The following is a 10,429-nucleotide window of genomic DNA, read 5'->3' on the forward strand; positions in this document are numbered from 1 at the left end:
AAAAAAAAAAAAAAAAAAAAAAAAAAAAAAAGATGACACACTATCTATTACAGGTCATAGAATGAGACACTGTCTATTATAAACAATAAAGACAAAACAACAACGACAAAAACTAATTGTAAACCCAGGCAAACAGGATTTAAGAAAGCACATGGCTGGGCATAGTGGTTCATTCCTTTAATCTCATTACCCAGGAGGTAGAGGCAGAAGGCTAGTGAACTCCAGCCTGGATTACAGAAAAAACTGTCTCAGACAAACCATGAAGGGAAATATAACTGGGGATACTGGGGGTATAACCACTCTTCCTTGTGACCCATAGAAAGGCCCAGCCTCAGTTTCCCTCTCTAAGCTGCCGTAACTCAGAGTTCTCAGATACTAAAGTAGATGAAGCCAGCTTCCCATGTGAGCCCTGAAGTGATGGGGCTGTGAGTGGCTTATGACCTTGCATCCAGCACAGAGGCAACAGTGTGGGCTACGTGCAATGGGCCTAGTACTGTAAAGTGGTGAGCCTTCTGCCTTGGACTCCAGCCCCATCCTGGAAGGAGACAAGGGTTGTGAGTAGGCAACCAGTCATACCTATGAGCTCTGTATTGTGCAGTCAGTGTTGTGATGGAACAAGTTGGTCCACTGTTGTGGTGTGATGAAATTGGCATAAAGCGGGCCGTGAATGGGACATTTGGGTGCTGACTGTTTTCTCCTTGGTTGCTTTGTATACATCACTATCTCCTCTGAGATTCTTGGGAGCCCCAACTGGAGGCCTGTGAATCTGCAAGCAAGAACTAGATGATGAGTGTACACTCAGTAAGCCATACAGGGCCATTATGTGTCTGTTCCTTCAGACAGGCAGATGACAGACAGACCCCTTGCAAAGCAAATGCCCATGGGGGCAGCTTTAGCATCTCATTTCCATTCTGGTGTGTTCGGTTCCTGCACTGTGAGAAACACTCAGAGCTTGTGCTGATGAACAGTGGTGGGTGAGGAAGGCTCGTATGCTCAGAATTTTGTTTGTGCAATGTCTGCAGAGGGGCTCTCTTCACTGAAGTCATTTCTGTGTCAGGGGCCTCAGTGGTAGCCTGCTGTAGACTCGGGAACTGGACAGCCCCTGGTGTGTTGAGATGCCTTTCTAAAAAAAAAATCTACATTTGAGTTCTTTCCTGGCTCTGGGCTTCAGCTTGAGAACATGTTAGGTGAGCCTACACAAGCCAGGGTATAGGGCCTCCTTGCCTGGTGGCACACGAAGGAGCAGGTGAGGAAGGCCTGCTGAGCTGGGATTTTGCTATACTGCTATACTGGGTTTGCCGGCGAGACTGACGGAAATCTGTGGTGTGCTGAGACCAAGCAGTGAATGTGGGGTTTTCTGGGGCTGCCACACCACCTGGAGCTCAGGAGCCAACAAAGAGCCCTGGGTGTGGAAACAGGACTGCAAGGTTAGGGGATCCCTCAGAAAATGAATATAAATGATACATCCTGCTATGGACTGATTGATATGTGTAGGCTAAAGCCCTTGCCTCCAAGCAAATGTCCAGAATAGAGTCATTACGGAGAAAATCAGAGCTAAAGGAGATTGTAAGGAGGCCCTACAGTGATAGAACTTACCAGAAGAGAGGGACCAGGGACTCTCACAGGGAATAAGTGAGGACACAGAGTATTGGGGCCATCAGGAAACTCAGGAACACCAGCCCTTCTCAGCTTCTCTGGGAAATGCCCTGAAGTCATGGCTCTTGTACCCATTCCCCCATTTAGCTCCTCAACACCAGTCTTCCCATTGTGGACCACTAGGAGATCGCTATAAGCCTGCATGGCCAGCGCCCTGACTGTGCCTCCCAGGCCAGGTGTTTGTCAGTTGCTTACCAGGGAGTCCCCTGAAGCCACCTCTACCAGGCTCTGCTGCACCCCCTCTGCTGGCCACCTGTGCCCTCCCTGGGGCCCTCCGCTCCTCCTCGGGCCTCTGATGCCTCCATCTCGTTGCTTGGCAACTACAGCTTTCTTGTCCCTCTAGGCTAGACAGCTCAGGGCTGGGACAGCCCTTGTTCCTGGGCTAACCAATGCCCCTGATAGTGCTGGGCCTTCATCTCTCTGTTTACAGAACAATGCTCCCTAAAGGGGCTCAGGAGAAAGCAGAGTAAAGTGAGCAGGCAGTACCAGCAGTGCCAGCAGTACCAGCAGTACCAGCAGTACCAGCAGCTTGAAGTTAAAACACTGCCCACCACCTACTGCAGTTCACCTGTGTCCATCAGGCCTGGGGGCATGGGGTGGGAGGGAGTAGGGATCAGGACACAGACACTCCTGGTGTGCAGAAACTTACAACCAACCAAGAACCTTATAGACTTGATGTCCTTTGCCTGGAATAAGTTAGCTAAGGGATGGACCTGCACTGGTATGGGCCGGGCAGGGGTTGCAGATCCTGTGGGCTTGGGTCTCCTCCAGCTTCAGGCACAAGAGAAACCTATGTCTTCCCAGGAACAGGTCCCTGTCACACTGGCTTAAAGGCAGGCATGCCCAGGACATGTTCTTTGTACCTGTCCAACCCAGCACAACTCTGCAGCTCCCCGTACTTGTGAATCCAGCCTGGGCTGTGGGATGCTGATCCCCAGCCACCTGCCACTAAACATAGCATTTCACAAGTGGCTCCAAAGAATAGGGTGGCTCCCGTGGGAGGCTCTAACAGATGCAGAGGTAATGTGGCTCCCTGGTCAACATGTGCTGGGTATTCTGGGCAATGGCAGAGCTCAGCTGGTAGAGCTCAGCTCCTTGCCTCCTGTGTGCTGTGGTTTGAGGATGCTGTGGATGGGGGGGTGGGGGTGCAGGCAGGACATATGCTGAACATTCTGGCATATTCTGTGACCAATAGGGTTCCCATCAGGTCTCACAATGACACATTTTCTGAGATACCTGAAAGGAGGCAGGGTGTAGAAGTGTAGTATAGAAAGCCCCCAACTGGGTTAACCAAGATTCTTTCCACCACTCATAGGACATACAACTGAGCTGACTTCTGGCAAGTAGCACTAAAGGTCATTCTGACCCCTTTCCTTAGGCATACATGTTTCTGGGACCATTGGCCAGCCAGTTGTTCAGGGGACTCTGTGTGGCACTGTTACTGCATTGTGGTTCTGTTCTCAGAGGAAATAAGTCTTATTATACAAACTTAGCAAGTCCCAAGTGATAAAGGCTATCTCTTCATAGTCCTGGTTTCTGCCAGCTATGCCTTTGTTAGGACATACTGAGCCACATTGACTGGGAGTGTTCCATGTCCCTTGGGAACTGCCTTTCCATTCAGGCATGGTGTGGCCACTGTGTCACTTGCCAGCATCCCTCTTAGGGAAGCCCTTCCAAGCACCATCAAAGGCCAAGGGATGCCATCTCCAGAGGTGGGGGTAGCCTGAATTATAGAACCAGAGAGTATCCCACAGGGGGCCTGCTGCTGCTCAAGGTGATCTACAGGTGATCCCCTCATGTTTGTCACCTTTGTCAAAGGTGATCTCCTCATATTTGGCGAGACCCTGAGCCAGTCTCAAGTGGTCAGAACTACGAGAGGGTCACCTGTATGAAGCCATCCAGTTGTGCTTATAGAAGCCCCGGTGTTATCGGGGTAAAGGTCCGGGCTGCCAGCTGCTCAAATGCATGTCCTAGGGGAGCGGAGCATTGGTAAGAAGGAGTCAGATTTTAGGAAGGGTGGCAGTCCTGAGAAGGGAGTAGCTTCCTCAAGGCTCAGTCTTGGGCAACTCAGAGCTACAAAAGGCTTTCAGGGAGGGAAAGGAGTTCCAGGGAGACAGTGGGTAGGGAGGTTACTGCTGCTGAGCAGTCGTCAAGGTGTGTCTGAGTCTTCTGCTCAGGAATGCACACCGGACTCAGACCTCCTGGGTGCAGATCCCGCCTCTCTCTTTTTAGACCAATCCCTTCAATAACTGAAAATAAAATGGAAGGGGTCATTAGAGGTCCTGGGATCTGAATCTTAAAGTCAATGTGGGGCCCGGGCGTGGCACTCAGGAGGCAGAGGCGGGTGGATTTCTGAGTTCGAGGCCAGCCTGGTCTTCAAAGTGAGTTTCAGGACAGCCTGGGCTATACAGAGAAACCCTGTCTCGAAAAAACAAAACAAAACAAAACAAACAAAAAAGAAAGTCAATATGCTGCGAAGGATCCCGGACATAAAAGGCTAAGAGAAAGCCTGTCTCGAAAAACCAAAAAATAAAAAATAAAAAAAAAATAAAAGGCTAAGAGAGGCTTAACAGACATGTAGAAAGTTGCCAGGGATAACCTTGTCCTGGTTGCTTGTCCTGCAGCAGGGTGGCCAATGTTGTAGGGAGGTACCTGTCCTGGGACATGTTTCTGGGGTGTTTCTGCTCTGGGGGATTTGCATACCTGTTGCCCCTGCCTCATAGGGCCATCTTGATACCCCCATCAGTTCTTCTGTCACTCCGTGCTCCCCCAGATATGACTGTTCTGCATGCTCAGCTCAGGTTGAACAATACATCTAGTCTCCATGGAGACTGAGCATTTAAGCCCTAACCCACTGAGGTGGTGCCCTCATTCTCTAGGACGTCATTGGGGCTCTATATGAGACATTCCCAGGAGGGTTAAGCATGGTATCCTAGCACAACTGGACAGTAGTGTGGGATGGAGAGGATAACCAATGGAACACCCCCTCCCCCAAGTGTGTACCTAAACCAGAAATTCAGTGACCAGGGCAGAGCAGCTAAGTGGGTACTCAGTGGGCACACCATCTGCTCAAGGGGAATAGAGGTGGGCACCCAGGTGGGTCATTATTCCCATTGGTCCACCAAAGCCTCTCTGTTCTGCCTCATGGGACACCTCTGTAACCTTACCTCAAGGATATCATCAACATCTGCAAATCCAGATTTCCCTGAGGTGACAGAAGCCATCCATGGAACTGTGGAGGATGAAATGTCCCCCTCAAGTCCCTGCCTGAATCAGCCTAACCCTAACCCTAACCCCAACCCCAACCCCAACCCCAACCCTAACCCTGAATTCTATATTGAGCTAATGTTAGCATCCTGCACTTTGCCCATGTTTGGTAAGAGCTTAACTTGGAAGATCAGCTGTGGTTTTAAACCCAAGTTCAGGTAAATGTTTTGCTTCAGCTACTTTAGAAGCACCCTGATTTAGCACCCTGATTTCGTGATGGCAACATCAGGTACTGTACTGCCACAGGAGCCAGAGCTGCAAAGGACTTTATTGTATGTTTGTGAGTACACCATCACTGTCTTCAGACACACCAGAAGAGGGCATCAGATTTCCATTACAGATGGTTGTGAGACACCGTGTGGTTGGTTGCTGGGAATTGAACTCAGAACCTCTGGAAGATGAGTCAGCGCTCTTAACTGCTGTGCCATCTCTCCAGGCCCCTCCTAACCTTAGCAGAGAGGAGTCTGTGTCAGCCCTTTCATTCATTCATATACTGTTCCTAACCCTAACGCTTCAGTCAAGGTGGGACCTTGGGAAGCCAGATCTTAGTTAGGGTTTAACTGCTGTGAAGAGATACCATGACCAAGGCAACTTTCCTATAAAGGAAAACATCTAATTGGAACTGGCTTATGGTTTTAGAGGTTCAGTCGATTATCACCATGGCAGAAAGCAGGGCAGCATCCAGGCAGACATCCAGGCTGAGAGTTCTACGTCTTAATTAGAAGGAAGCCAGAAGACTGTCTTTTCTGCAGACAGCCAGGAGGAGGGTCCCTTCTGCACTGGGTGGATCTTGAGCATAGGACCTCAAAGCCCACCCACACAGTGACACACATCCTCCACCAAGACCACACCTCCTTCAACATTGCCACACCTTAGAATAGTGCCACTTCCTGGGCCAAGCATATTCAAACCACCACAGGGGGGTCGGGCAGGAAAATGAAGCTGTTGGTCCTTCCCCAGATGAGTGACAAGTTTTCACAATGATTTCTGTGAGCCAGGAGGCTGGCCATCAGCAGATACTTTGATCCTGACCTTCCAGGACTGTAAGAAATGTGTGCCCTTCATGAATTATACAGTCTAGAGTATCTTGCAGCTTAAGGAGGCTAAGACACAAGGCCAGGTGGTGTGTTCTTCTCTTGGAAGTTTGCTTGAAGACTATGGCGGCTATTTTTGGTTGTCAATTTGGCTACATCTGGAATTAACTAAAACCCAAGCAGTGAGTAAAACTCTGAGGGACTTTCCTTAATTAAATTATCTGAAGTAGGAAGACCCACCTTAAATCTGGGCCACACCTTTTGGTGGCAGCCTGTATAAAGGATGTGAAAAAAGAAAGTGCTCCCTCTTTGCCTGTTTGCCCTTGCTCTTCAAAGTTCATTCCTTTACTCTTAGGAATTAGAACCTACTCTTTTGGGATTCTAGCATATATTGAAGACCATCTGAAATATCCAGCCTGTGGACTGAACTACTGAATTCTAGGACTTTCTGTTGATAGACAGCCATTATTGGATTAGCTGGACCACAGCCCGCTATACTCTATACAGAGTTAGTATATATGTGTGTGTGTATATATAAAATATAACGTATATATATATATATATATATATATATATATATATATATGTATATACACATACATATGATAAATCTACTTATACATACAGCACACACACTCTCACACACACACACACACACACACACACTCAAAACTTTGACTAATACAAAGACAGGATGTTTGAGTTTAGTTCATTGTGCAGCTTCACTCTGTGCAGCTGGATGCTCTCTCTTCTTATCTGGGCAGGATCCGTTTTGGTGGAGGAGCTAGTGCTGATGAACCCCCTGGGGAGCAATTCCTGGTTGAGTGTGTAGGGGTCACTTGGCTGGAAGTGAACTCCTTGGTTAGCAGGTTTCCTATATGTTCATGTATTCTGTGTGTAATGATCTCTAGGAAGGATCAGCATGGTCTGCGGCCTTGGGAGACAGAGCTGTGTCCTTGGGAGACAGGAGCCACCTTCTAGTGATGACTCTTCCCCTAGCCACTGGGACAGGAAGGACTGCTGAGGAAGGAGGTCACCGACCAGGTCAGGGCCACAGGTGTCTGAGGATCGTAGACCTTGGGCAAGGATAGCTGTGGGCTGTGGAAGGATGCCTGAAGCTCAGAGTTGCCCAAGTCCCACAGGGCCTCCTCCTGCCATCTGTTGCCTGACAGATCCTAAAAAGAAGTCCCTTCCTGAGGATCTGGCTCTCTTCCTTTTCTCTGGAGTTCTTGCAGGATCTCTTTGCCCATGGGAAAGCCAGAGCCCCTCCTCCACCTTCCACCGTCCCTAACCAAGCAGAAGAGGAAGCAGAGCAGCCTCAGTCTGCAGCTCTGCCCAGCAGGTGTCCTCACAGCTCAAAAGCTGCTGCCCAGGTGCTGAGGCAGGAAGTTGGGATCTTCCAGGTTGGGTTTCATGAGTCACAGGCACGATCAAATGCCCTGGAGATACTGGAAGGTTCTGGGCTGCCACCTCAATGGAACAGCCCAAAAGTTACTCATAGGTGAACTCTCAGGTCGGCCAAACAAAAGCAGTTTTAGGATTTGTTTGTGGCAAGGTCTCACATAGCCTAGGCTGGCTTTTAACTCATTAGGTCCTCCGTGAGGCTGACCTTGAACTTCTGACCCTCTTATCCATCTCCCAAGTGCTAGGGTTAGTAGAATGCACTACCACGCCCAGTGCCAGTGTGAGTTCTGACCTACATCTAAAAATAAAGCCCAAGTCGCTTAACATCTAGATCTGTGTGGCAGTTTACACTCTCCTGCTTAAGAGGGGGGAATTCAGAATGGACCTCTGCTTCCTGCTGGTGCTGACGTGCTTTGTATCTGACCCCAAACCCACAACTTTGTAGCCAGGCATGGGCTGATGGCTTCAGGTTTGGGGACAATGGCAGGGCTGAGCTGCCTCTGACAACAACAGGAGTGGTTAATCACTAGTTTCTAACAGTGGGTAGTGTAGAGCCCGGAGAGCTAGGCTCCTGAATGTAATCTCAGCCAGAGTCTTTTATTTCCTTCCTGTTTAATCATGTCCAGAAATTATATCCAGCAGAGTGGAGCTGCAGCCTCCTTCCTGAAACAGTGGGTGGTTCCTGAGAGTTCTTGGGTTTATTTGTGTGGCTGAAGCCCTGCCTAGAGCTGCCAGTCATTCTGGGCAGAGGTTGGCTGATGGCCAGCCAGGCACCTGGCCCATGCTTTCCCATCTTCTAGGGATCCCACGAGGATGGAAAGGACAAGAAGGTGACCGTCTATCAGGGAAGCACTGAAAATGTCTCTGATTAACCTGAGGCTGGAGTCTCGGGACATATTCCTTGTGGTCCCGTGTGCCACCAGCCTTTGTTGGAGATCCATAAGACTCTGTCCTAGAAGGAGAGGAAGAAGTGTTCCTAGTGCATCCGAGGCGTCCCTCAGAACCAAGGCAGCACTTCCTGTCACCCAAGCTGGCCCACGGGGATGGATGGCACTAGTGCCTATAGCAGTTGTTGTTAGCATTTTGCCTAGGCTCTGCCCCACGGTTACCTGGCAACAACCAGGTGTGCCAGTCTCACCATAGAAGGGGCTGCTTGCCCCCTCCTCTCTCTTGCCGCCTTGTCCTCCCTCTGTCCTCACGTCCTGCTCCTCTCTCCTCATTCCCCTCCCACCTCCAAGTGCTCATGGCCAGCCTCTACTCCTCCACTCTCTCTCTCTGTGCCTTTCTCTGTCTCTACTACCTCTCAACTCCCTTCCCCATGTCCTGAATAAACTATTCTATACTATACCGTCCTGTGACTGGTCCCTCAGGGAAGAGGGATGCCTCCGAATGGGCCAGCAGAGGCACTCCCTTCCCTCACACCTCACTGCACATCTACCAAATGTATTCCTTACCTCTTTATCCTTTTATAAAACACAACTGTTGTGACTATGGGAGGCACCTCGGGGGAAGGCATAACACGTGCTCCAGGAACAGCAAGCCCTGGGTGTCAGTTGTTCTCAGGACTTGCAAGGGTGCAGTCTTCACAGAAAAGTACCATGTGTGGTTATCAGGTTTACAATCTCCAGATCTTACCCAAGCTGTGCAGGAGCAGCAGGGGTTTGCAGGCTTAAGGGGAGTAAAACAGAAGCAGAGCAGGTGATGGGATTTAGCCATGCCATGGAGAAAGAAAAGGTGTGGCAGATGAAGCCACAAAGCACGGCAAGGATGGGAAAGCAGCCAGGGCGACTTGAGGCTCCCTTGAGTGTCTGTGCAAGCACGTTTGCAGTTGTGCCCAGTCTAGAACAAGCCCAAGGGGAGGAAGCAAGGCAGCGCTCTTCGTGCCTCTGAATCTGGTACTGTGGGGAAGAACCTGGGTTGCCTCAGGTGGATTTTAGGGTGTCTGTGCCCTCTTCCCAGGGACATAAGGATCAGGATCAGGTCTAAGTTCTTTTTTTTTTTTTTTTTTTTTTTTTTTTTTTTTTTTTTAAGATTTATTTACTTATTTTATTTTTAAGTTTTTTAAAAAGATTTATTTAAGTACACTGTAGCTGTCTTCAGTTGCACCAGAAGAGGGCATCAGATCTCATTACGGATCGTTGTGAGCCACCATGTGGTTGCTGGAATTTGAACTGAGGACCTCCTGAAGAGCAGTCAGTGCTCTTAACCACTGAGCCATCTCTCCAGCCCCTGCTTATTTTATGTATGTGAGTACACTGTAGCTGTTTACAGAGACACCAGAAGAGGGTGTTGGATCCCATTACAGGTGGTTGTGAGCCACCACGCGGTTGCTGAGAATTGAACTCAGCAATTAACCTCTGAGCCATCTCTCCAGCTCTAAGTGTATAGCTCTGTAGGAGTTGTAGAAGTTGGTTTCAACTCAGGGTCACAGCTCAGCCTGTTTTCCCCACAGACTTTAGTTATGGAAGATGTCAACCTCAAGCTATCCCTCATAGGTGATTAAGGAGCACATGCTACTCACACAGGATGGCACATTTATGCACGGTTTGCATGCTTCACAGACACTAGCCAGTAGTCACACGATGTGCCAGTGGTCACACAGAGGTGTCACACCTCACTGGAGTTCTCAGCTGTCAGGTTCTTGATAGTCAATGCAGTTCTTAATTTTTTAAAATTAGTTTTAAGAACTAATATTCTGGGCTGGTGAGATGGCTCAGTGGGTGAGAGCACTGACTGCTCTTCTGGAGGTCCTGAGTTCAAATCCCAGCAACCACATGGTAGCTCACAACCATCTATAATGAGATCTGACGCCCTCTTCTGGTGCAACTGAAGACAGCTACAGTGTACTTACATATAATAATAAATAAATCTTTGGGCTGGAGTGAGCAGAGTTGACCATAGCAAGTGGGGCTGACCAGAGCGAGCAGGGTTAACCAGAGTGATCAGAGGTCCTAAAAATTCAATTCCCAGCAACCACATGAAGGCTCACAGCCATCTGTTGAGCTACAGTGTACTCACATACATAAAATAAATAAATAAATCTTTTTTAAAAAAAGAACTAATATTCT

The 10,429-nt window shown here is 49.0% G+C and overlaps 1 protein-coding gene across 2 annotated transcripts in view; it reads left to right on the plus strand.

The window, feature by feature from the left end:
- Window positions 1–10,429, plus strand: part of Slc12a7 (solute carrier family 12 member 7) — an 85,884-nt gene that overhangs the window by 8,205 nt on the left and 67,250 nt on the right. The gene's annotated exons all lie outside the window — the stretch shown is intronic.

The sequence above is a fragment of the Mus pahari genome, chromosome 11 (genome assembly GCF_900095145.1).
Source record: "Mus pahari chromosome 11, PAHARI_EIJ_v1.1, whole genome shotgun sequence".
Taxonomy (NCBI): domain Eukaryota; kingdom Metazoa; phylum Chordata; class Mammalia; order Rodentia; family Muridae; genus Mus; species Mus pahari.